Below are 27930 nucleotides of genomic sequence, written 5' to 3' on the forward strand. Positions count from 1 at the left end.
TATATTGCCAAATTCAATTAATAGGAAAATGAAATAGTAATGATAGGTTTAAACATTAGAAATAGAATACATAAAATTTTTAAAAACTAAAAGTTAAAAAAAATGGAGTATTAAAAAGTGAAAAATGTTTAAAAATTTTTTTATGCTTTTCCCTTTCATCACTGTAATAGGTTTTGTCCTGTATGTATGGTGGCAAAGCACTCTTTTCCATTTCTTCCTCATTGTCTTATTTCTTTTTATTTTTATGTCTTCAAAGAAGTTGTAGGCCACAATAAAGTCACATACAGAATATAGGGGACTCCCATATACCAAACATCCTTCCTATTCATTCTATGGGTTTCCATAGTGTGATATAGCACACTATGACAATTTGAGGATTCACACACACTCCCTAGACACCTGCCCCAGGAGCATCCTGTGCCAAAAGCCCCATCCAACACCCAAACCAGTAACACTTTCTTATTATATTGTCTAAAGAATTTTCTCAACATTATAGTTTCAACCACATACCTGCCAATCTCCCATGTTAACATGCTCCCCCCATTCCCCCAATTCCATGGACCACCAGACCCATCCTCCCAACACTAGCCCTGTCAAGCTTGCACAGCCCAACCAATAGTATCCCTATACCCTCATCACATCCTTTCACTGCATGACTACTTACCTCCACTTTATCATAGACTTTGACCATGTGGGCACTGGCTCACAACTTTTCTCTCCTCCTCTATTTCCTGTAAGCCTATCTTCCAGACTCTAGCTCTCTGAGATGGCTTGATTTGCTTAATTCATATCAGAGAAGTCATTTAGTATTCGTCCTTCAATGCCTGGCTTGCTTCACTCAACATAAGGTCCTCATGATTCATTCATGTTATCCCATGTATGTTTTTCTCCCATTGGGTAGGCTATCTTTTCACTTTCTTGACAAACTCCTTTGAGGTACAAAAGGTTTTAATTTTAAGGGAATACCATTTATCTATTTTTTCTTTCACTGCTCATGCTTTGGGTGTGAAGTTCATGAAGCCATTTCTTATTACAAGGTCCTGTAGATGTTTCCCTACATTGTCCTCCAAGGTTTTTATGATCTTGGCTCTTATATTTAGATCTTTGATCCATCTTGAGTTGATTTTTGTATGAGATGTGAGATGGTGTTCCTCTCTCATTCTTTTGCATATGGATATCCAGATCTCCAAGCACCATTTGTTGAAGAGACCATTCTCTCCCAGTTGAGTGGGCTTGGTGGCCTTATTGAATATCAAATGACTGTATATTCGAGGATGTATATCAGAACTCTCAATTCTGTTCTATTGGTCAATTGTCTATGCTTTTGCCAATATCATTTAGTTTTGACCACTATAGCTTTGTAGTAAGTTTTAAAGTCAGGAAATGCGATTCTCCCAATTTCATTTTTCTTTCTCAATTTGCCTTTGGCTATTTGGGGCCTCTTTCCTTCCAAATAAATTTCATAGGTAGTTTTTCCAGTTCAGTAAGAAATGCTGTGCTGATTTTTATTGTGATTGTATTAAATCTGTAGATTAGTTTGGGTAGGATAGACATCTTAATTGTATTTAGTCTTCCTATCCATGAACAAGGAATATTCTTCCATTTATTTAGGTCTTGTTTGATTTCCTTTAACAGTGTTTTTCTGTGTATAAATCATTTACACCTTTAGTTAAATTGATTCCTAGATATTTGCTTTTTTAAATTTACTATTGTAAGTCATATTTTTTCTTGAATTTCTCCTCAGATTGCTTATTATTGGTGTATATAAATGCTATTGATTTTTGCACATTGATCTTATAACCTGTGACTTTACTAAACACATTTATAAATTCTAGAAGCTTTGTTGTAAATTTCTCAGGGCTTTCTATGTATAGAATCATGTCATCTGCAAATATTGAAATTTTGACTTCTTCCTTTCCAATTTGGATACCTTTTATATCTTTACTTGCCTTAGTGCTTGAACAAGTACTTCCAGCACAGTGTTAAATAGGAGGGGTGATAGTGGACATCCTTGTCTTGTTCCTGATCTTAAAGGGAAATATTTTAGTATTTCACCATTGATTCTGATGTTAGCTGCGTCTCATAAGTTATGATGATGTTGTGTTGTCATTTTCATTAGTTTCAAGGTAGTTACTGATTTCTTTTGAGAGTTCCTCCTTTACCCACTGTTTGCCTAGGAGTGTGTTGCTTAACTTCCATATCTTTGTGCCTAATCTGATTCTCTCACCCTTGCAGATTTCCAGCTTCATTCCATTGTTGTCAGAGAAATTACTTTGTATGATTTCAATCTTTCTGAATTCATTTAGACTTTCTCTGTGGACTAGCATGTGGTTTATTTTGGAGAATGATCCATGTGCACTTGAGAAGAATGTATATCCTGCTGTATTTGAGTGTAGTGTTCTGTATATGTCTATTTGGTCCAGAGCCTCTAATATATTGTTTAAAGTCTTTGTTTCTTTATTGCTGCTCTGTTGAGATGTTCTGTCTAATGGTGAAAATGGTGTATTAAAGTTCCCCACTATAAATGTAGAGGCATCTATTTCTCCACTTAGTTTTTCCAGGGTTTACCTCATGTATTTTGAGGTGCCCTGGTTAGGTGCATACATGTTTATGATTGTTCTTTCTTCTTGAAAGTTTGCCCCTTTTACTAATATATAGTGTCCATTTTTGTCTCTCACAGTAGTTTTGCATTTAATGTCTGTTTGGCTGATATTAGTATAGCTACTCCTGCTCTTTTTTGGTTATTGTTTGCTTGTAAGATTGTTTTCCAGCCATTCACTTTCAACCTCCTTGAATCCTGAGTCTAAGGTGGGTTTCTTGTAGACAGCATGTAGATAGGTCCTATTTCCTTATCCATTCTGCCAATCTGTGTCTCTTGACTAGTGAGTTTAATCCTAACATTCAGTGTTATTACCCTCAAGGATTTACTTACATTAGCCATATTTTCTTTGGGTTCATGTATGCCATATGTTATTTTTATTTCTTTTTGTCTTTTTAATTGCTCTTACACTCTTCTCCAACTCTCTCTCTTCTATTTTTTCCTTTCAACCTGCAGAACTCTAATATTTCTTGAAGGGCAGGTTTCTTATTGGCATACTCTCTTAACCTCTATTTATCTGTGAATATTTTGAACTCTCCATCATTTTTGAATGCTAACTTTGCTGGATAGAGAATTCTTGGCTGGAAATTTTTTTCTTTTAGTACCTTGACTTTGTCATACCACTGCCTTCTTGCTTCCATAGTTACAGATGAGAAATCAGCTCTTCATCTTATTGAGCTTTCCTTATATGTGATGTTTCTCTTTTCTCTTGCTGTCTTCAGCATTTTCTCTTTGTCTTCAGCATTGGATAATTTCACATATATATGTATTGGAGTAGGCCTGTTGGGGTTTATACTGTTTGGGGTGTGCTGCACTTCCTGGGCATGTATATCCATCTGCCTCAGTAGGGTTGGGAAGTTTTCCACTATTTTTTCCTCCAACCCTTTATCTGTTCCTTTTCCCTTCTCTTCTACTTCTGGAATGCCTATAATGTGGATGTTTGTGGATTTTGTGTTGCCATTCAAATCTCTAAGTTCCTGCTGGGTTTTTTCTTTTTATTTATCACTTCTACTATCTGTTTGATTTCACATATTCTGTCTTCCACATTGCTAATTTGTTCCTCTGCCATTCAAACCTGCTCTTATTTGCTGAAAGTGTATTTCTGATTTCTTGGATTGTGCCATTCATCACCATAATATCCATTATCTTTTCATGTATGTTTACACATTCTTCATTATGCTCTCTCAGTGTTTTCTTAATATCCTTAATCTCTTCCTTCACTTCATTAAGTTTGTCCATGATATTTGGACAGCTTTGATTAGTTGTTTGATGCTCTGCTTCTCTTTCTGGTTTTTATTTTGTTCATTGGACTGGACTATGTCTTCCTGTTTCTTGGAATGGTTTGTAATTTTTTGTTGCATCTTTTTATCTTTATGGGTTTGTTCAGTTGATTAGCTTCCTTCTCCAGTTTAGGGTTTTATCTAGTTGCTGTTTCTATGTGTATGTTAAGTTTTGTCTTTGATACTTTGTTCTTCTTATTCTATTTCCTTGTTGTTGTCTAAGTTCCCTTGAAGGAAAAAGATTAGGGCCAGGGAAAGCATAAGAATCAAGAAAAGAAAGAGGATAAGTGTAATTTTGAGGCGGCGGATTTGGCCCAGTGGTTAGGGCATCCACCTACCACATGGGAGGTCGGTGGTTCAAACCCCGGGCCTCCTTGACCCGTGTGGAGCTGGCCCATGTGCAGTGCTGATGAGCGCAAGGAGTGCCGTGCCATGCAGGGGTGCCCCCCATGTAGGGGAGCCCCACGTGCAAGGAGTGCACCCCGTAAGGAGAGCCGCCCAGTGCAAGAAAAGTGCAGCCTGTCCAGGAGTGGCACCGCACACACGGAGAGCTGATGCAGCAAGATGATGCAACAAAAAGAGACACAGATTCCAGGTGCTGCTGACACAAGCAGATACAGAAGAATAGACAGCCAATGGACACAAGAGAGTAGACAATGGGGAGGGAGGATAGGGAAGGGGAGAGAAATAAATTTTTTAAAAATTTAAAAAAATTTAAAAAAAGAGTAATTTTGATAGTAAATGTTAGCAGAACCTAGGAAAATGAATATTTAACTCATGTAAGCAGTGTAGAGTTGTAGGAATAAAAAAGTGGAGTACCTACAATGAAATGGGAAACCAAATATGGAGAAGTATATAGTGTGAATTAATAGATCAGAGTGATGAGGAGAGAAGGAAAGAGAAAAGAAAGGACAAAAAAAGAGAGAAAGAGTTAATAAAAGACAGAAAACAGAATAGAGGAGTTAGAAATAAAAAGCCAGAAAAATTAGGGACTAAGCAAAGAAAGGTGGAATGTAAGAGCAACAACAGAAAGCAGAAGATAGAAAGATGTAGGAGGAGACAAGATAACATTGGTAGCCAAAAAGAGTTAATTGGGGAAGAAGAAACAAACAAGAAACAAGCTTGGCAACACCTAATCAAAAAGGGGGAGGGGGGGTGGATAAAGAGGAAAGAAAGACAAGAAAACAAACAAAAAGACAAACTCACAAGCAAGGAGTCAACCAAACACTAAGGAAAAAACAGCCTTCCCTCTAAAGGCCCATGTGGGGCTTCTCAGGCTGCAGGTGTTTATCAATTACCCTGCAGCTTTGTTGCTGCAGATTTTAAAGTGGGTTTTAGCAAGTAAACAAAGTTAAATTATAAAACAAAAGTAACCTTTTTTTTTTAAGAAAAATAAGAGACTCACGGAGGCTAATACAAGAATAATGTCTATGTTTTCCCTTCCTAAAGCACCAGCTAGATGTTTAATATCCCAGTGGGTCACTACTCTAAATGGAGCCAGGAATTGAACTGGAGACCTTTTACATTCAAGGTGGAAGTTCTTCACTGAACTAAACTTTCTTCTTGGGTTGATTAGCTCGTCAGAAAGCTAGGGCATCCCTTTCTCTTGGGGGCAAGTTGAATCTTTGCAATTGGATAAACTGCTGATTAGGAATCTATCCTTCCCTCTTTTTATTCTAACTGCAGTTAAGTCACCAGGGTCCCAGGGCAGCAGAATGCAATAGCTCCTGTGAGAGTTCCCTTTTGAAATTCAAATGGGACCCTGGTGACTTAACTCACAGCAGAAAATATAACTCTCAGTCTCTTGGACAGCATTCACTGCTTGCAGGCAACCCTAAATATGCTCTTGGAAGCTTATTAAGCACTTCTTACTGTCTCTCTCCCTTAGGGGAGTTGCACAGGACTAGTTAATTGACTGGCTCCACCTTCTCCCCAGACCAATTTTCCCTAACCCAGGGTGGTTAGGTAAATCAGCCTGCCTCAGCAGATTTGCCTCTCCCCTCTTCCTGGTTTCTCCTAGAGCCAGTTGGTATGCTCCTCAAAGCTCAAAGAAGGGGGTCCAGACAATCGAACCCACACACGGGGACTCCTCTCCACCCTTCACCAGAGCCCTCCCACTCTCAGGACATGCCTCCTCCAACTGGGTGACTGGCAAGAGTCAGGGATCAGGGCAGCCTCCTGCCCTGAGGGTGGGGCTTAGCCCTCCCACAGTTTCAGCCTCAAGTGCCAGAAACTCATGGTTTGACTTTGAGCAATCAATTTTTCTGTCTCTTTCTCTCCAATTGATGCCCTGAAGTGTCCTGCTTTATGGGTTCCCCAAACAGCTCACTCAGGCAAGAGCTTGCCCCCACTCAACCATTTTTTGTAAGAGAGATGATGTGAGTGCACTTAATCTGATGCCATCTTGCCCCTCCCCCCTGAGTCTCATTTATTTCTTCTTTAACTGCCTTCTCCTTTTTCTTTTCCTTCTCCTTCTTTTCCTTCTCTTCCTCTTCTTATTGTTATTCTTCTTCTTCTTCTTCTTTGTCTAACACTATCATTCTCATAGGACATTATCATAATCATTATCACGGTCCATTACCCAAAATAAAGAATTCTAGCAAAGTAGATGATTTTGGATAAAAATAATGAGTTCCATTTTGGACATTAGAAACCTGGCAAAGTCTCATGCATCAGGAAGAAGTAACAAGTAGGTCAATAGAAATGAAGTTCTGAAAAGAGGTAATAGCTGTATATATAAGAACTTAGAAGTCAACCACATGTAGTTCATATTTGAGGTTATGAAGTTATTTGGATTTCTCAGTAAAAGTAATTTTAAGAAAGGGAGTAGAGGAAAATGAGAGAAAAAATAATCCTCCTGGAAATACCAATATTTAAGCTATGGGTAGAAGATGAACCACCGTTGTAGCCTGAGGATCACTCAGTGATAAAATGGAAGAACCTGTGAAGATGGATGGGAATAGTCAAAAAGATAGAATTAAATAAGGAATAAAATGAGAAACAACATTTTTTAATTCTAAAAATGTTATAAAGCCTGAAGAGTGCTCATTAGATTTCAACAAATAATTGTGAATGAAGTGATTATCTAATTTGATAATTAGGAAATCATTAGTAACAGAGCAAGCTATTTTTATCCTGCTCCTATCTCTTATTTAGCATATAAGAACAGTGAAAGTAAGTATTAGACTATTAAAAAGGTGATGAAATAACGGTAGGTATGAACTTCAGATTTCAGTACGTTAAGGAGTTAATAGAGAAATGAGGGAAAACACAATTGTAGACAAGATTCTCGTAGTATAGTGAATTATATGCCACCTAAATTTGCTCCCATACTATTATTCACATTATTGTGAGAGTGGATAGTCAGTAAGTTTTGCCCATGGACCTAGCAGAGAAATAATCCATATATGGAGAACCTAAGAACAAACTGGAAAAAAAAAAAAGAGGTAAAATTTTTGAGTTAAATAAATTGGATACAAGCAAGTTCAAACCAAAGATTTCCACACAGATAATAACCAATTAGGAGTTATCATGAAAAAAATGATACTATTTGCACAAACAAATGTGAAATATAATATCCAAGAATTATTTTACTAGGAGAAGCAAGAGGACTGTAATATCATATTTGGCTTAAACAAATTCCTGAATAGGACGATTGGAAAAAAGTAGTTTCTTCCAGATTTAAGTATTTAATTTAACTGCAATCAAGATTCCAGTAGGATACTTGTAGGAAATTTAAAAATTGATCCTAAAATTTTTATAAGCACAAAACTCTTGGTACATAAATTTATGAAAGATGAGTAAATAGCTAAGTAGAATGTATTATTAAAATATATTTTAAAATAAAAATTAGTTAAAACTTAGAAATCAGAGAAAAATAATCTTAATGAATATATGAGCACAGTTCATGAACAAATTATTCATTAATTTAGAAACATAATGGTTGATGAAGCAGAGACTATTTGACCTTATTAGTAATGAAATGCAATTAAAAAGTGCAACAAGAAATATTCTTTGTGTCAATATATGAGAGGCCCCTATCTGATATTTGACAAAAATAATAATATATTAAAATGCTCATATATCTGTCTCAATAATTATATCTTTATGAAACTAATCTAAGAAAATTTAAATATAAAAGGGCATTTATTTAAATGTTTATTAAAACATTATTTATACTAACAAAATATTGGAACAACAAAAAAACAGTCCAAATAAAAAATGGCAATAGTCTTGAATAGACAGTTCCTTAAAGAAGACAGACAGGTGGCCAATAAAAAAGTTATATGAAAAATGCTCAACATCATTTGCTATTAGAGTAATGCAAGTTAAAACTACAATGAACTATCACATCACACCCTCTAAGATGGCTATTATTTTAAAAACTTAAAAATAAGTGTTGGTAAGGATGTGAAGAAATAGGAACACTCGTACGTTATTGGGTGGAAACAAAGGGAGAGGCCAGAAGAGGTCACCATGTGCCTTGTCATGAGACAAGCAAAGGACTAGGGATTGCTGGAAGAAAGCCCACAAAAGGCTTTGGGAAGAAAGCATCACTTTGATAACACCTTGATGTGGACTTTTTTTCCCAGCCTCAAAACTATGCATCATTAAATTCCCTTTGTTTAAGTCATCCTTTTGCATGGTATTTGTTTGAACAGCCTAGGAAACTAAAACACCACAGGACCATCAAGAGATGAATGAATAAAGAAAATATGGTGCATCTGTACAATGGAATATTACTCAATCATATAAAAATTGAAGTGCTGATATATGCTGCACCATGGATGAACCTTGCAGACATTATGTTGAGTTAAGTAAGCCAGACACAAAAGGACAAATATTGTATAATTTATCTTATATGAAATATTTAGAATAAGCAAGTTCATAGAGACAGAAAGCAGAATAGTGGTTACCAAGGGTGAGGATAGAGGGAATGTGTGAGTTTTGGTTTGGGATGATGGAAATGGTCTCGGAATAGATAGTGGTGAAAGTTACACAGTGTTGGCAATGTACTTAAAGTCAAAGAATTTTTCATTTAAAATGGTTAAAATGATTTTTGTTATGTATATTTTACCACAATTAAAAATACTTAATTAAAAATTACATATAATCAATAGGATTAGGGAATTTCGGTTTTTAGACAGGATAGATAGACAGACAGACAGAGAGACAGACAGTTATGCCTTAATGAGAAGACTGAGCCAGTAGCACAGAAAGGTACTACATCACAAAAATTTGGTTACGTCAGTTACTAAGTTTGAAACTAATGATCTTAGAAATTTTAAACATTGGAAAAATCAAGACTAAATATTTGTCTCAGATACACCAAATACAATACAACAAAAACAACCAAAAAAAAATGGCCAAGATTTAACCCCAAGAAAAACAGCAAAGTGTGGAACCCCAACTTTTAACCTTTTACTATTTCATCTTTAGCATCTAAATAAGATGATGGAAATTCTGTGCTTCAGAAGTGAATCCCACTGCTTTGACAAATGATAATTCTAGTTTTATTTCTTACAGAAGCAAGGCTAATAAATATAAACACAGTAGTCAAGTATAAATTTTATTTTCTTAATTTTAGTAATTCACACATTTCACTGTATTTTTAAAGAATTAATGGGCCAAATATTTTATAAACTAGGATATTATTGTAATATGAAGGTGTAGTTAAATCTAATAGAAATTAATACACATTTTAAACCTTTAGAATTTTAACAAATCAATTTAATTAATACATATTAATAAAGCATTAATCCATCCAAAGTGTACAATCAATAGTATCTGGTATAATCACATAGTTTTGCATTCATCACTTCTATCATTATTGCAGCATTTCATATTTCAATAATAATAATAATAATAAAAACCTCATCACCTCTCAATTTCTCTATCTCTGTATGCTTCCTCTGCCATACTTAGCTCCTATTTTGTTTCCATCTCTCTAGTTTATTTATTTGTATTTATATTTAGTAAAAGTGTCATATATGCAATATTACCCATAATCATATTTCACGTGAGGTGTCACTATGCTATACAGTCCCATGCTGCATTTTTTAACTTTCCATATAGTAATACATATGTCCTAGATTTTTCCTGTCAACCACTGTCATACCCATATAATAGCTATGCTAGTTATAAATGCTATGATGTGCTTTCACCATTTCTATTCATTTGCAAAGATTTACAAACAACCATTTTGCCAATCTGCAAATATTAACCCTTACCTTCCCATTTTGTACCCTCATTCTATTATCTGGTGACCTATCTTCTAATTATTCACTCCATGAGTTTACACAATATATTTAGTAAATAATAGTGGAATCAAACAGTATTTGTCCTTTGCTCTCTGGCATGTTTCACTCAACATAATGTCCTCCAGGTTCATCTATGTTGTCAAATGCTTCACAACTTCTTTCTTCTTACAGTTGCAAAATATACCATCAGGTATATACACCACAATTTGTTTATCAGTTCATGGGTTGATGGATGCCTGGGTTATTTCCACCCTTTGGCAACAGTGAATAATGCAGCTATGAACATCAGTGTGCAGAAGTCTGTTTGAGTCACTGCTCTCAGTTCTTCTGGGTATGTTCCTAGTAGTGGTATTGCCTGGTCACATGGCAAGTCTATCTTCAACTTCCTTAAGAACTGCCAAATGGACCTCCAGAGTGGCTGTACCATTCTACATTCCCACCAACAGTGAAAAAGCATTCCTATCTCTCCACATCATCTCCAGCATTTTAGTTTTCCAACTTTTTAATAGTGGCCATTCTAATAGGTGTAAAATGATATCTCATTGTAGTTGTGATTTGCATTTCCCTAATTGCTAGTGATGTTGAAATTTTTTCTTGTGATTTTTTCACCATTTATATGTCTTCTTTGGACAAATATCTGTTCAAATCATTTGCCCTTTTGTAATCAGGTAGATTGTCTTTTTATAGTTATTGTAATATCTCTTTATATATCATGGATATTAATTGGATATGTGATTGCCAAATACTTTCTCCCATTGAATCAGCTGCCTTTTCACACTTTTGACAAAGTTCTTTGTGGTGCAAAGGTGTGCAATTTTGAGGAAGTCCCATTTATTCTTTCTATTGTTGGTTGAGCTTTGGGTGTAAGGTTTAAGAAAACACCACCTACCACAAGATCTTGAAGATATTTTCCTACATTTTCTTCTAGGAGTTATGTGGTTGTTGCTTTTATATTTATGCCCTTGATCCATTTGGGTTTTTATATATATATATATGGTGTGAGATAGGGGTCTTCTTTCTTTCTATTGGATATAGATATCTCATTCTTCCAAAACATGTGTTGAATAGACTATTCTGGCCCATCAGGGAAGGCTTACCAGATGACTTGATCGTAGAGGTGAGGATCTATTTCTGAGTTCTTGATTTGGTTCCATTGTTCAATCTGTCTATCTTTATGTCCTCTAGCATGCTGTTTTTACCACTGTAGCTAAGTAATATGCTTTAAAGTCAGAAAGTGAGAGACCTATCTTCATAAGTCTTTTTAAAGATAATATTGGCTATTTGGGGCCCCTTACTCTTCCTTGTAAATTTTATAATTGGCTTTTGCATTTTTGAAAAAAAAAAGGTTGTTGGGATTTTTATTGGGATTGTGTTGAATATGTAAATCAGTTTGGATAGAATTGACATCTTAATGATATTTAGCTTTCCAGTCCATGAAAACAGAACTTCCCTCTATTTAAGTCTTCTTTGATTTCTTTTAGCAATATTCTGTGGTTTTCTGAAAACAGGCTCTTTATGCCATTGGTTAAGTTTATTCCTAAATATTTGATTCTTTTAATTGTTATTATAAATGGATTTTTTTTCTGATTTCCTCCTTAGATTGCACATCAGTAGTGTATATAAATGCTATTGATTTTTGCATATTAATTGTGTATCCCACCACTTTACTGAACTCCTCTATTAGTTCTAATAGCATTGTTATGGTTTTTTTCAGGAATTTCTAAATATGGGATCATATCATCAGTGAATAGTGAAAGTTTTACTTCTTCCTTTCCTATTGGGTAACTTTTTTTCTTTATATAGCCTAATTGCTCTAGCTAGAACTTCTAGTACAATATTGAATAACAGGGGAGTTCCAGGAAGCCATCCATCAGAGTAGGGAGGCAGAGCTCTTTGGAGGTCAGCAGACCAGGACACTGCTACACAACTCCCAAGATAGTGAGGGACAGAGAGACAAAGAACATGAAACAACAAACATGAGTTACTGAAAAACTGCAGTGACCAGTAAGGGCTCCAAACCTCCCATCACCAAGGTATTAAGCTGGGATAAAACCCACTTACTCACTGCAGTTTACAGAGGGGAACAGATATCTTACTCCCTGTCATTGTTTACAAGGGAAAAGGGAAAGGAAGTCAGGAGGCTTCTCTTCAGTGTATTTGGCCAGCAGAGCCTGTTTTGAATATTGGCTCTGGCCAAACCAAAACATGAGGAAACAGAGATTGAAACACCTCTGTGGAAAGATGCACCAATAAGCACCATCTGCTGGCCAGTCTGGAAAATGCATGAAGAAAAATAGCTTTTAGGACTCTGCACCGAAACTCCTGGGTGAAAATTGGTGCCCTATTAGTGAATCCCTAGATTTTAATAACCTAAGCAGGCAATTTTAAACACTCAGAATAAGTTGAACCAAATATCAAAGCAAAGCTGTGAAAAAAAATAATAGGCAATGTGAGAAATAGACCATCAGAGAAAATTCACCAGCATTTTCAGATGCCTAGAAATCAACAAAAAAAATTAAAGCCAAACTAGGAAACAGGAGGAGATGGCCCAGCTGAAGGAAGAAACCAAATATCCTGAAGAGTTACAGGATTTAGGACAATTAATGATAATCACTCTCCTAAATCAATTAAAAGAACTGAAGGAAAATAGGACTAAAGAGAAAAATGTTCTTAAGAAGACACTGGGTAAGCCTAAGCAACAATTTGAAAACCTGCAAAGAAAGTAACAGAACTAATGGGAAGGAAAGATAGTATGGATGAGATTAAAAATACATTAGGTAAGAACAGATTTGAAATGCTTGAAGACAGAATTAGTGATTTTGAATACAGAACATCTGAACTAGAGAAGACAGGAGAACAGAAAGAGAAGAGAATGGAAAAAATGGGACAGTGCCTTAGAGAATTGAATGGCAATGCAAAATGCACAAACATACACATTATGAGTGTCTCAGAAGTAGAAGAGAATGGAAAAAGGGTAAAAAAGTATATTGGAGAAAATAATGATGAAACTTCCCAACACTTATCAAACACATAAATATCAATATCCAAAAAGGAAAACACACCCCAAATAGAATAAATCTGAATAGACCTATCTAGAGACACCTACTGTTCAGAATGACAAATATTAGAGATAAAGAGAGGATCCTGGAAATAGCAAGAGAAAATCAAAGCATCACATACAAGGGAACTACAGTAAGATTAAATATGGACCTTTCATCAGAAACCATGGAAGTGAGGAAAAAGTGGTATGATGTATTTAAGGTACTGAAAGAAAAAAAACTGCCTGCCAAGAATTCTGTATCTGGCAAAACTGTCCTTCAAAAATGAGGGTGAGTGCAAAGTCTTCAAAGACAAATAAAAACTAATGGAATATGTTACCAAAATACTATAATTACAAGAGATACTAAAGGCAGTGCTGCAGCTTGAAAGGAAAAAACAAGGGTGAGAAACTTGGAGAAGAGTGTAGAAATGACGAGTATTAAGAAGGGTAATTAAAGGTAAAAAAAACAGACAATAGTAATCTATGACAACAGAAAACCAAAGGACAAAATGGATGAAATAATGCCTTTATATTGATAACATTGAATGTTAATGGCTTGAACTCCCCAATGAAAATGCATAGAATGGATTAAAAAAATATGAGCCATCTCATGCTGTCTACAAGAGACTCAACTCAGATGTAAGGACACAACTAAGTTAAAAGTGAAAGGTTTGGGGTAGCAGGTATAGCTCAGTGTTTGAGCACCTTCTTCCCTTGTATGAGGTCCCAGGTTCCTTACCCAGTACCTGCTAAAAAGAAAAAAAAAAAAAGGAAAGGTTGGAAAAAGATATTCCATACAAATTGTAACCAAAAAAAAAAAAAAAAGGAGCTGGAGTAGTAGCAATACTGATATTTGACAAAATAGATTAAGAGGTGATGAATTATTATTATTATTATTATTATTTGAAGTAATTAAAATGCTCTGAAAATGAAGTAATGAATCACCTATGTAATTATGCTGAATACCATTGATTGTACACTTTGAGTGGAATTATGCTTTATTAATATGTATCAGAAATTGATTTAAGAAATGAAGACAAAATGAAGACAAATATTTTCAGCACACACATGCACACAAATGCATTCTGTAAGAATAAATTGACTACATAAATGGAAATTAAATACATGTATTGAGTAAAAGTAATGACAATGGACATCCTTGTCTTGTTTCTGATTTCAGCAGGAAAGTTTTCAGTCTTTCATCATTGAGTACAATGCTTGCTGTAGATTTTACATATATACACTCTACCATATTGAGAAAATATCCTTCTATTCCTTTCTTTTGGAATTTTTTTTATCAAGAAAGAATGCTGCATTTTGCAAATGCCTTTTGCATTTATCAAGAGGATAATGTGATTTTTCTTCTTCAATTTATTAATGTGGTTTATTACACTAATTGATTTTCTTGTGATGAACCACCCTTGCCCTTGCATACCTGGGATAAAATCCACTTGATCATGGTGTATAATTCCTTTTTTTCAATATTCTTTTTTATTATTGTCTTTTTTTTTTAAAGATACATAGATCATAAAATGGTACATTAAAAAATATAAAAGATAGCCATATACCCCACACCCCACACCCCACTCCTCCCATGTCAATAACCTCTTTCAACAGTGTGGCACATTAATTGCATTTGATGAATACATTTTGGAGCAATGCTACACTGCATGGATTTTAATTTACATTGTAGTTTATACTCTCCCCCAGTCTTTTCAATGAATTATGGCAGGATATATAATGTCCTGCATCTGTCCTGGCAATATCATTCAGGAAAACTCCAAGTCCCAAAAATGAACCCATATCACACCTCTTTTTCCCTCTCCCTGCCCATAACAACTCCCAGGGTCACCGTCTCCCCGTCAATGATACAATTTCTTCCATTGCAAGAGTCACAATAACTCTTTAGTAGAATACCAGTAAACCCACTCTAATCCATATTTTATTCCTCCATTCTGAGGACCCTGGGATGGTGATATCCACTGCACCTCTAAATTGAGATGGGGCTTAGATCCCAAATAGCTGGTGGATGGGATTCTCCTGCTTGCAGTTGTAGACTCTCTTGGCTCCCTGGTGTGGCGGTTGACCATTCTCATCTTCCACTTAGCTGACCTAGGTAAGTCCAATGAACAAGAGAGTGAGTGTTGCAACTCTGCTGAGGTTCAGGACCCAGCTGGCACACAGACAGTCCAGAGATTCAAGTTTCCTGAGCATACACCAACCCCAGCACCAACCACAGAGGTTTCTTTCTTTTAATAGGCTTTTGGATTTATATGCAAATATTTTGTTGAGGAATTTTGCTTCTATGTTCTTTAGAAATAAGATATGTTATCTAGATATTCAGAGGTACTGGTCTGTTATTTTCTTTTTTCATAGTATCTTCATCTGGCTTTGGGATTAGGGTGATGATTGCTTCATAGAATGACTTTGGTAGCATTCTTTCCTGTTCACTTTTTTGGGAAGAGCCTGAGCAAGATTGGTATTAGATCATCTTTGAATGATAAATAGAATTCACTTCTGAAGCCATCTGGTCTTGGGCTTTTCATCTTTTGGCGGTTTTTGATGACTGTTTCAATCTCTTTACTTGTGATTGGTTTGTTGAGGTCTTCTATTTATCATAGGGTCAGTGTAGGTTATTCATGTGATTCTAGAAATTTGTCCATCTCGTCTACATTTTCTAGTTTTTTGGCATACAGTTGTTTATAGTGTCCTCTCATAATCTCTCTTATTTCTGTGGGGTCAGTATTAATGTTTCCCTCTCATTTCTGATTTTATTTATTTGAATCTTCTCTCTTTTTTCCTTGTCCATATAGCTAAAAGGTTGTCAATTTTGATGATCTCAAAGAAACAACTTTTGATTTTGTTGATTCTCTTTATTGCTTTTTTTCCTCAATTTTATTTTTTTCCTGCTCTGGTCTTTACTCTTTCTTTCCTTCAGCTTTGTTATTAGCTTTCCTTTATCTAGTTACTCCTCATGTTCTCCAATTTTAGTTCTTTTTTTGTAATGTAAACATTGAGGGCTCTAAATTTTCCTGTCACCACTACCTTCACTGTATTCCATTGGTTTTCATATGCTGAGTTTTTGTTTTCATTCAAGACTTTTTAAAAATTCCCTTGCAATTTCTCTTTTGACCCACTGTTTATTTGAGTGTGTTATTTAATCTCCATAATATTTATTACTTTTTCCTTGTTCTATTCATTGTAATTTCCAGTTTTAATTCATTATGATCAGAGAAAGTGTTTTGTACAATTTTAATCTTTTTAAGTTTATTCCAACCTGTCTTATAACCCAACATTTGGTCTATCCTGGAGAAAGATTCATGAGTGCTTGAAAAGTATGTGTATCCTACTGTTTGGGGGTGTAATGGTCTATAGATGTCTGTTAAGTTTAGTTAATTTATCGTATCATTCATGCTCTCTGCTTCTTTATTTATCCTGTCTAGATGTTCTATCCAATACTGAAAGTGATCCATTGAAGTCTCCTACTGTTATTGTAGAGACATCCATTTCTCCCTTCAGTTTTTCCAGTGTGTGTCCAATGGATCTTCGGACACCTAGGTGAGATTCACAAATATTTATGATACCTAATTCTTCTTACTGAATTGACCCTTGTTAATATATAATGATGGTCTTCATCCCTTACAACAGTTTTGCTTTTTGCATTTTAAAATCTGTATTTTCAATATTAGTTATTGCTATGCCAGCTCTTTTTTTTTTTTTTTTTTTTTTTTTGGTCGCTACTTGTGTAGATTATCTTTCACTTTCAACCTGCTTGTGCCCTTATGTCTTTGGTGAGGCTCTTGTAGGCAACATATAAATTGCTCAATTTTCTTTTTTTTATCCATTCTATCAGTCTGTGTCTTTTAATTGGGAAGTTCAAGCCATTAACAATGAATTTTATTACTATTACAGCTGTACTTACTTTGCCCATTTTATCCTTTGACTTTCCACTGTCATATCTTATTATTGCCTGTATTTTCCCTTTAATTTATCCTTCATAATAATCTTCATTTCTACACTCTTCTTCAAATCTCTCACCCTTGTTTTTTTCCTTCCAGGCTGCAGCATTCCCTTTAATATTTCTTGTCATTATGGTCTTATTGTTAACAAACTCTATTAGTTTTTGTTTCTCTGAAGACTTTAAACTCACCCTCATTTTTGAAGGGTAGGTTTCCTGGATACAGAATTCTTGGCTGACAGTTTTTCTCTTTCAGTACCTTAAATACAGCTTTCTTCTCATCTCCTTGGTTTCTAATGAGAGGTCAGCACTTAATCTTATTGAAATCCCATTGTATGTCAGGCTTTGATTTTATCATGCTGCTTTCAGAATTCCTATTTTATCTCTGTTTGTAATTCTGAATAGTAGGTGTCTCAGAGTAGGTCTTTTCAATTCCCTGATACCCTGGTCCATTTTTTCCATTCTCTTTTCTTTCTTTTCTCTTGTCTTTTCATGTTCTGATGGTCTGTCCTCAAAAGCACTAATTCTGTCTTGAGCAATTCAAATGTGTTGTTAAGTACTGCTAATGTATTTTTAATCTCATCCATTGTGTCTTTCATTCCAAAAAGTCCTGTTACTTTTTTTTTGCAGGCTTTCAAATTGCTCTTTGTGCTTACCCAGTGTCTTCTTAATATTCATTATCCCTTTAGTCATATTTTTCCTCAATCCTTTGAATTTACTTTGGAGATTTGTGTGATTATCATTGCTTATTTGCTTTAAATCCTGTAACTCTTCAGGATCTTTAGTTACTTCCTTTGACTGAGCCATCTTTTCCTGTTTCCTAGTATGGTTTTGTAATTTTTTGATGATGTTTAGGTATCTGAATATGTTGGTGAATATACTCTGATGGTCAATTTCTCTGTCTTGCCTACATCTTTTTTTTTCACAGCTCTTCTTTGATTTTTGGATCTATGTGTTCTGAGTCTTTAAAATTGCCCAGCTTAAGTTATCAATATTAGGCCATGGACTCATAATGGGGCACAAATTTTCTCCCAGGAATTGGGCCTAAAGAGAGACCTAAAAGCAGTTTTTTCCCATTCCTAGTTATCCAACAAATGACCCTCATTTGTGAGCCTTTCCAGGTCTTTCAGCCTCTTCTCTCCCATGTTTCTGGTCTCGCCAGAGCCAAGATTCAGAGCAGGCTCTGTGGTTCGAACTCACTGAAAAGAAACCACTCTTTCCTTTCTGATGTACCCTCCCTCTTCCCTTGTAACGGCTGACAAGGAGGCTGCAGTGAGCCAGGGGTTTTATCCAGGTTTAATGTTTTGAGGTTGGGGGATGGGACCCTTCCCAGTGACCAAAGGTATTAAGCAACCCATGTTTGTGTTTTGGGTTCTTTATCTCTGTGTCTTTCACCCTCCTGGTGGTTGCATAGTACTGTCCTGGTCTGCTGACCCCCAAAGCAGTCCCCTCAGACAGTTTTTGGCCCTTTTTCTATTATTTTTCCAAAAGAATTGAGCCCTACCTGTCTACTCTGTCACCATCTTCCCAGATCTCCTCAACTTTTAGACTTTTAAAACTTCTGGTCTTATTCATTCTAGTGTTTCACTAACTGAATACTAATATTGGTTATTGGATTCATTGAATTCCATTTCAACCTAGGTACACTGGCTGATTTGATAGCGAGTCAATGAAAGAGCACTGTAGAAGCCTAAGTTTAACATGTACATTAAGTTAAGTAAGAGAATGACATTTCTTTTCTCCTGCATGCTGTGCAGAAGGTATTAACAAATATTTATAGCCCCAAATAGCATGTTAGAGCAGCCTTTGTTCTTCTACTTCTTAAAATATGCCAGAAAAAGGATACTTACACAAGCTGTACTATTCACACTGTGTCCCTGACCTATTATTTACTATAAATAATGAAAGACTGGGCTAGCAGTCTGAAGTGAGCTGTGACTCAGGGCAGTCAATTTCTTGATGGGTAACATTTCCAAGAGATTCAGAAATAGACCAGATTTTCAGTCCCTGGTCTGGTTTCCTTCTGAAATTTTGGACTTTCTAACCAAATCCTTTTGCTTGCTTGTTTGTTTTAATTTTGAGATCTCAGGAAAATAGGAAGATTATTCTTTTGGATAGGAGTCTAAAGGAGGAAAAGTAATAAAGATGATGAAAATACCTTTACAAAATATCAAGAACATCAGGTTCATTTGAAGATAGGCTTACTGGTAATCTAAAAATTAAATAAGGGCTTTCAAGAGTTGCTGAATTAATTTATACTACTTGTGAATATAAATAGCAATCTTTTTTCATCCAAAGAGACAAATATCCACATGCTTTGTAATTTTTGAGCTAATTTCTTTTTTAATTAGGCCAATTAAAAAAATTGGTTTGTTTTTTTTTTGCTGTGCAGAATGAAACTGGGAAAGTTATCTGGATATTTGATTTGGAAATTTAACTGCTAAAACAACATATATACTTAGAACTGGCTTCAAAAATATAAAATAAATGATTTAAATTATTGACAATGTATTATACTTTTGCTATATAAAAATATAAATACTTAAATTCCAATAAAATAAAATTTTAAAATAGGCATGTTATAACATTGTTTTGTGCATTATCATTATTTCCCCAGGCAGTTGAAATATTTCTAAGAGTAGTTTAGTTCTCAAGAGTACCTCATGAAGTGCTCAGCAGCAAATAATGTTAGCCTTGCTTCACAAATTAGAAAACTTTTGCCAGTTTTCTATTCATATAAACAAATAGACCATAATATGGAAAGCTTGATTGCTAGTTTGCTGATGAATCTCTTTATTCTTTCTTAATTTGTAAGACTTTTATCAAAGCACTATACTAACATAGCTCAAAACCACTAAATAGTACAAAAAGAACTAGTAAAGAAAAACTGCAGTACTCTCCCTAGTACTTGCCTTTACCCAGGTTGGCTCCCCAGAGATACAATCTTAAATTTCTTTGGCTGATAGTTCTGGGATAATTTGCTTATGTTTTATGACTTAATTAAGCAATATTTACATTAATTTTTAAGTCTGTTATGACAAATAAGATCAGGATCCCAGCAATCCCCCATATATACTCACCCTTAACACACACAACCACCCTTTTTCACATGCTCCTAAAATACTAATATTATAAACCTTAATTTGTAGATAGTTGTTATTCTATTATAATTAGGTAGATACTCTTTCATTATCTAAATCCTCTGCTGTAATTATGTACCCTTTCTTGTACTTTTTAAAAATTGTTCTTGAAGTTAATAATTTCTTTTTTTCGCTTGCATGGTTTTCTGTGTACTTACTCCTGATTTTCCACATTACCAAAACTATCAAAAGACTTTTAATATATATTCTTAAAAAATCAAAATTGCCAGAAAATCTACCATTGTCTTTTGTCTCCTTTAAACTTTCCTCCTAGAACTTTCTAGTCTTTTCCTGTCTGGACTGATTTTTCTTCAAGCCTGATAAGAAGCTATCATCTGATATTGTCCTATGCTCCATTAGTGGGCTGGATACCTGTTTCTTGATTCCCTCTTCTCTTTCTGGGTTTTCTCCCTTGTTTTTCTAGAGTATATCTTCCAATAACTTTTAGAATAGATACATTTCTTAGGTCTCATTTATAGGATAACTTTAATCTATCTTCATTCTATCTTCACCCTCAATTGACTGTTTAGTTTTAGAATTCTCTTTTGACAATTACTCTCCCTCACATTTTAGTGTCTCTTGGTATCCAATCTATTCTGCTGAGAGTTCAGAAGCTATTTTTTTTTCTGTTCTTTTTTTGTGATCTGCCCCATACTTCCCTTTGTAGCCTTGATTATTAACTCTTTATTCTTGGGGTTCTTAAATTTCATCGTAATGTACACTGGTGTGATTCTTAAAAATTTAATTGTCCTAGATATTCAATAACACTTGCAGCCATGTCCTTCAATTATTTTCCTGTTTTTTTTTTAATAATTTCATACCCTGTATTTCCTCTATTCTCTATTTCTAGAATGCTTATTAATGTCAGATGTTTGGCCTTCCAACTTTTCCCCTTTCATTTTTACTTTATAATATGGGGCATATCCTCAACTTTGTTTTGCAAACCTCCTATTGGAATTTTAATTTTTGGTAATATTTCTTGTTCTTTGTCTCTTGTTCTGATTTCCTAGTATTCTACTTTTGTTTCATAGATACAATATAGTCTTTTTTAACTCTGAGATAGTCACTATACTTTTCATCCCATGATCCTTTTCCAGTGTACTTGCTTTGATCTCTTTCTTTTATACTAAAGGCTTAATCAAATGCCCCATGATTCTGAATGATGATTTCATATTTAAAGGTAAGGAAAAACAAAGCTAATTGAAGGTATGTATGGGTGGAATTTGTTTTCCCCATTTACAAGTGATTAAGCAGTAATTTGACACCTTCATTGAAAAACATGAATATTTATTATCCCCCTCCTTAAGCATTCAGTTTCTGAAAAGAAGACCCTCCATTCTCTTGTCCAAGAGGCATACTCCTCAAGCAGGAGTTCTGTTATTAAACAATCCCACCCTTAAATTGTCAGACCATTTCAGTTTTCATGCATCCCCATCTTTAGTCCTAATGCTCACATAATGTCCTTACATTCAGAGTCACTGTGGTTTAATTTCCCTTGAAAATAACATTTGGGTTTTTTCCTTGTTGGTAGTTACTTTGTTGTTAAAGATGGAGAAGGGTAACTAGAAAATGCCAAATCCAAATGTTTCCTTTTTGCAAACCTCCCATTTTCAGTAACTTTCCAAACTTCCAAAACATCTGTGCCTCCAAATACTCGGTTTTTCTGGCTATATTGAATAGATTCTTATTATTCTTCCTTTGTGCAAACATTTAGATGGAGTCTTCCTCCATAAAGCTGTCGATTGACTACTTTTCCATATGCCTTCTAGTTCCTCCCAAAATTGTTGTACTCTTAACTGCTGATATTCTTCTCAGTTTCCTAGTCTCTTTGAGTGTTTAGAAACTTTTTACCCATTTAGATTCATTTTGGTGAGGTTATTGAAAAGAGGGAAGATAAGTACATGAGATCAATTCACCGTTTTTAATGGAAATCACTCTATTAATTTTCTAGATATTGACACCATTGTTTTGCCTTCTAGTATATAGACATGATCTTGTTGGGACCTTTCAGAATGGCAAACCAGCCATGATACAGTCCATTTAGATTTAAACATGAACTCAGAAAGAGTAAGGTAACCAGAATTTGATTTTTGGTATATAACCTGTGTTAATGCACTAAGACTTAGTTGGAAGTTAGCTGTGGAAGCCCATTGAAATTGAATGTCAATGATGTGTTTGAATATTTTAGGAAAAACTATTTGCTAAATTTAATGAACAATGAGAAAAATGAAAGGCCAGTGTAGGAATACAAAATTAAGTGCACAGTGAAAAAGTCCAAAATGGATCCAGGTGAAAAAAACATTGAGAAACAATAACAATTCTCACCAAAAATAATGTTCTTGCCTCCTTGACTGTATCTTCAGACTCAAGTACTTTTTGCTTTAGGCAGTAGAGTAAACCCAGACCATTATCTATCAAAATAAAGATGAATTTGTATGTATTTATGTCCCCACAGAGCATACTCATGTAAGGCTTTTATTTAAATGCAAAGGATACAGTATAGCAAGAGAAAGAGAGTGCGTGAATATTGGTGATCCCGGAGTTATGCCACGTGCAAAGGGCTATTATTGGGAGAGCTCAGAGGAGGAGCTCCCAGTGAAACCTTTTTATGTCCCTTTGGCCTCATAAATAAGCCAAGCTCATCAAACCTGTTAACCTGTTGCAAACCATCAGTAAAAAAACTGACCCTGGAGGCCCCCAGCACATCATAAATTCCACAGCCCTTTTCTTTTTCTAAAGAATAAAAAATCAGACATCTAACTCCACAGAAAATAAAGAGCTTTTCCAACCAATACAAGTATAAATGAACTCTGTATCCACAATGTATATCTAGTTTATTGTTTCTAATTGCTTGATTTTCATCTTTTAACTTATATTTAGTCATTCCCCTAGAGATGGACACCCATCCTGCCTCTAGTTTTCAACAACCACAAACAACACTGTTGTGTACATGTTCATATAGTAACCTCTTGTAGAATTTTGTGAGAGTGTCTCTGGGAAACTCAGGTTTAGAATTCCTAGATCATTAGTAAAGTAATCATATAATTTATCATCTAAACTGGAACAATTTTGAGACTAGAAAAGGGCATTATTAATAATTGTGGAATAGCAATGTAAACTAGAGCTGGGGCAAACTAACATATACAGTCCTGTGATTAACAGGTTGCAAACACACACTTCATTTTTCTAATTCTAAAGTATTGTTCTTAAGACAATCTAAAGGAAACTGTCTCCACACTAGCTTGGAAGCATTTAATATTTTAAAATTTCTTATTTTTCAATTTTGTATAAGCAGAATTTTTCTCATCTGTGTTTATCACTAGATTGTTATGACTCCTAAACCCTAGTTAGGGCTGCAAGCCAAATGTACACAAGTTTTAGAAAGACTAATGAGCATGGAAAACTATATGTCTTTTCTAAACCAGAGTTTTCTCAAAAGTGATGCTATGCTGTGAAAGATTTCCAAGGTCAAACAAGTTTGGCAGTGCTGCATGTCATATACTCAGAAAGCTCCAATAGAGTTTTTAGTTAAGAAATAGCCTTTTTATTGCTTAACTCAGCACTTCCCAAAAAGTACTTGAACAGGGAATTCTTTTTAATGTAACATATTGTGTGAAACTCTGTTCTAGACAAAAGGGAGCTTTTAAAGTTCTTTGTTGTTTTTTCTTCTGATGCAGACCTGGTTCCAGGAAGATGCTTTTGATAGCGCTCGATGCCCTTTCTCATTCCATGCTTCTCTCAGGCTGTTCTCTTTGTCTGGAACATCTTTTTGTCCTTTATTGTGATTTGTTGCATCATCTGTGAAATCTTCAGGTAACCCTTTATATGTAATGAACACTAATAAATGAAAATGTAATAAAATAATATTAATAACGACTTGCTTTTAATGAGTATTTACTATGCTTAGACTCATCTGAAAATATCATATCTCATTCAATGATCACAATGATTACTTGAGATAGGTACTATTATGATTCCTTTTGGTTCCCTTCAGCTAACCTGTAGTCCCTCTAATCCTTCCTATAGAACACTCCTTTAAAGAGATGTCTGTTTTCTGACTCTGATTTCTTTCCTCTCTCTCTTCGACTCCATTCCTATCTATTACCATTACCAAAGTTGCCCTTACCACTCACCAAAGTTGCTCTTATCCAAGGTCTTATCCAAGCACAAATAACCACTGCTTTGATAAATCCTGTCAAAGACTCAGTACTTATTTTACTTGAATTATCAACACCATTTGACAAAATTCATCCCTCTCTCCAAATTCATTTTCTTCACTTCCTTCCAGGACACTGCGTATTTCTGGTTTTCCTCATACCTCACTGGCAACTTCCTTGTGGTCTGCTGTTCGTTTCTCCCTATCTCTATAACCTCTAAATGCTGACCTACTCTGGTCTTTTGCAGTCACTCCTTGGCAATTCACACCAAATTCTTGTTGAGCGTTGTGGCTAAGAGCACAAACCTCTGGGCAAGGCTATGTGATTTGAGTCCCAGTTCAACTACTGCATAAAGCATGTAACCTTGGGTTAGTGATCTATCCTATCTCTATCTCAATTTCCTCATCAGTAACATGGAGAGTATAATAGTTCCTATCTTATAGACATGCTGACACATTATATAAACTGTTATCTTTAAAAGGGATTAGAATAATGCATGGCCCTATATGCCTTTGCTGATATTAACTATACTCTTAACGACTCAATATCAGTCCAACCCAGATCTTTGCCATGAACTTTTTTTTTTTGACCCAAACTTTTTTTTCATTATTTTTAAAGAAGTTTTGGATTACATAAAAGTTACATAAAAAATATAGGGGAAGGGAGCCATGTGGCTCAGTGGTTGAGTACTGGCCTCCTGTATACAGGGTCCTGGGTTCAATCCCCAGTCCCAGGGCTTCAGGGAAAAAAAAAAAAATTTATACCCGACCTCCTCGCCTTCTCACATTTTTCTTCACTAACAACATATTTCATTAGTGTGGTACATTTGTTAAAATTGATGAACATATATTGAAGCATTGTTACTAACCATGGTCTATAGTTTGCATTATGGTTTATACTTTGTACCGCACAATTTTATAGGTTTTGACAAAATGTATAATGACCTGTATCTGTAATATCATGTAGAATAATTCCAGCATCACAAAAATGCTCCAAATTTCATTCGTTCTTCCTCACACCCCCAGAACATCTGGTGACCACTACCTTAATAAAATGTTACAGGTTCTTCCATTACTAGAATAATAATAAGTCTACCACAGTTCATACTTGCAGTCCCCCTCTTATGTATGTTCATTCTTCCATCTTCAGTACCTTGGGATGATGATGCCCACTCTGCTTCTCATAGAGACAGGTCTTAGATCCCATACCATGAATGTTTCAATCATATAGTCAACTATCTACTCAATGTCTCTATTTGTATGTCTACTATGTATATCAAGCTTGTTATGTATAATATGGAAAACCTTACGATCACCTTTAAACCAGCTTCCTGAACTCAGTAAATTGTAACTACATCCTGTTGCTTAGGCTAAGACTTGGATACATCCTCAACTGTTCTCTTTCTCTCAGACCATGCATCCATCCATCAAATCTAGAATTCTGTGCATTCAAATTATTCAGATTCTGAACTTCTTACCCCAAACATCCTAATCCTTGGTCCAAGCATCTCTCCCCAGAATTATTGTACTAGCTTCCTTACTAATTATCTTTCAGCTTCTGTCCTTGTTCCCATGTGACCTATATTCAAGTAGAGCTGCAGGGTGCCTAAGAGTTACATCCTGAGAGCCTCCATGTTGTTCAAATGTGGCCACTCCCTAAGCCAAACTAGCATGTAAATGCATTACCTTCCCCCGAGTATGGGACATGACTTCTGGGGACGATCCTCCCTGGTGCTGAGAGTTTACTATCATCACCAGCTGGTGATTCAACTAGAAAAAGACCTTGAATAAAAGGGGGATAGGGTAAAGACAAATGAGATTATATGGCTCAGAGACTTCAAAATGAGTTGGGAAGTCATCAGAGGGGTTGCGCTTAGCATATCTTAGCAGGATCCCAGAGACAGCCAAAGTAAATACAACCCCAGGTACTGGTACTCCTGAGGGCTATGGAGACATACAGGTTCTATGGTCATAACAGATGACTCTGGAATTCATTGTCTTGCCAGTGGGCCTTACTTTGGAATTTATGCTCCTGATTGTGATGGAGTTGGACTCAGATGTGACCTCTCTACACATGCCTCTTCTGCCACTTTTACTGAACCTATGATTGGTGCTGAGGTTTGTGTATTCTCAGGAGACTTGAATCTCTGGATTGTCCATGTGCCAGCTGGGCCCTGAGCCTCAGCAGAGTTGCAACACCTACTCTCCAGTTCATTGGATATACCCAGGTCAGCTGATGGGGAGGTGAGTATAGTCAACCACCACACCAGGGAACTGAGAGTGTCTACAACTGCAATCAGGAGAATCATATCCATCAGCCACGTGGGATCTAAGCCCCCTCTCGATTTAGAGGTGGAGTGGGTATCACCATCCCAGGGTCCACAACATGGAGGAATATAATATGGATTGGAGTGGACTTGCTGGTATCCTGGTATAGAACTGCTGTGACTCTAGCAATGGAAGAGATTGTATCATTGATATGGAAATGGTTGGCATGGGAGTTGCTGAGGGCTGGGGGATGGAAGAAGAGGTGTGATATGGGACATTTTTGGGACTTGGAGTTGTCCTAAACAATATTGTAAGGACAGATGCAGAACATTGTTTATTCTGCCATAACCCACTGTATGGACTAGCAGAGAGTGTGAACTACAATGTAAACGATGGTCCATGCACTGTGGCAGTGCTCCAGGGTGTATTCACTAAATGCAGTGAATGTGCCTCACTGATGAAAGGGGATGTTGATGTGGGAGGAGCAGGGGTGGGTGGGGAGTGGAGTATTTGGGAACCTCTTATGTTTTTTTAATGTAACATTTTGTATGATCTATTTATCTTCAAAAAAAGATAAATAAAAAAAACATTAAAAAATGTATGTATATAAATAAAACAGATCATATCACTTTTCTGGCCATAACCGTCTGGGACATCCTGTCTCACTCTGATTAAGAGACAGAGTGCTCAAAATTTTTCTTAAGAAGTTGCCTGAACCACCCCACCCATTCCATCAAGCTTGTTAATCTCAGCTACAATCTTCACTTCTTTAATTTCACTCCCACTACTCTGGCCCTCTTGCTGGGTACTCTAGTGATCCAGGCATGATCCTCCCTCAGCTTCTTTGTACTTGCTATTCCCTCTACCTGGAATATTCTTTTCTCAGGTATGCACATGTTTCTTTTATCCCTTCAAATTTTAGCTCCCTAGAACTTAGGACCATCTGGCACATAGAAACCTTTATTTTACTTTATTTTATTTTATTCTATTCTATTCTATTATTTAATTTTTTAAAATTTATTTTCCAACCCTCCCACTGCAGATCTTCAGTGCATAGCAAAATATCTGGCATGTAATAGGCACTTAATATATATTTATTAAATATTTCGTTTCATCCATGACAAATGAAAAGTGAGGCTCACATAGATAAATAATTTCCCCAGAAAAATCTACATTTTGCTGAAGACATCCAAGGTCAAACCACAGAATTAGGGTATACAGGTCAGCAT

The 27930-nt window shown here is 35.6% G+C and overlaps 1 protein-coding gene across 10 annotated transcripts in view; it reads left to right on the forward strand.

Moving 5' to 3' along the window:
- The window catches only part of FUT9 (fucosyltransferase 9), a 266509-nt gene that overhangs the window by 86744 nt on the left and 151835 nt on the right, over nucleotides 1–27930 (forward strand). For 2 of the 10 annotated variants that reach the window (XM_058307162.2, XM_058307161.2), the window contains exon 1: nucleotides 23955–24090. The exons of 7 other annotated variants lie outside the window; for them this stretch is intronic. The gene's annotated coding sequence lies outside the window, so the exon portion shown is untranslated. Of the gene's footprint in view, nucleotides 1–16622; nucleotides 16738–23954; nucleotides 24091–27930 lie in introns of those variants that run through there. One more of the 10 variants, XM_058307159.2, reaches the window with a different exon arrangement.

Source organism: Dasypus novemcinctus, chromosome 11, assembly GCF_030445035.2.
Source record: "Dasypus novemcinctus isolate mDasNov1 chromosome 11, mDasNov1.1.hap2, whole genome shotgun sequence".
In the NCBI taxonomy this organism is placed as follows: Eukaryota; Metazoa; Chordata; class Mammalia; order Cingulata; family Dasypodidae; genus Dasypus; species Dasypus novemcinctus.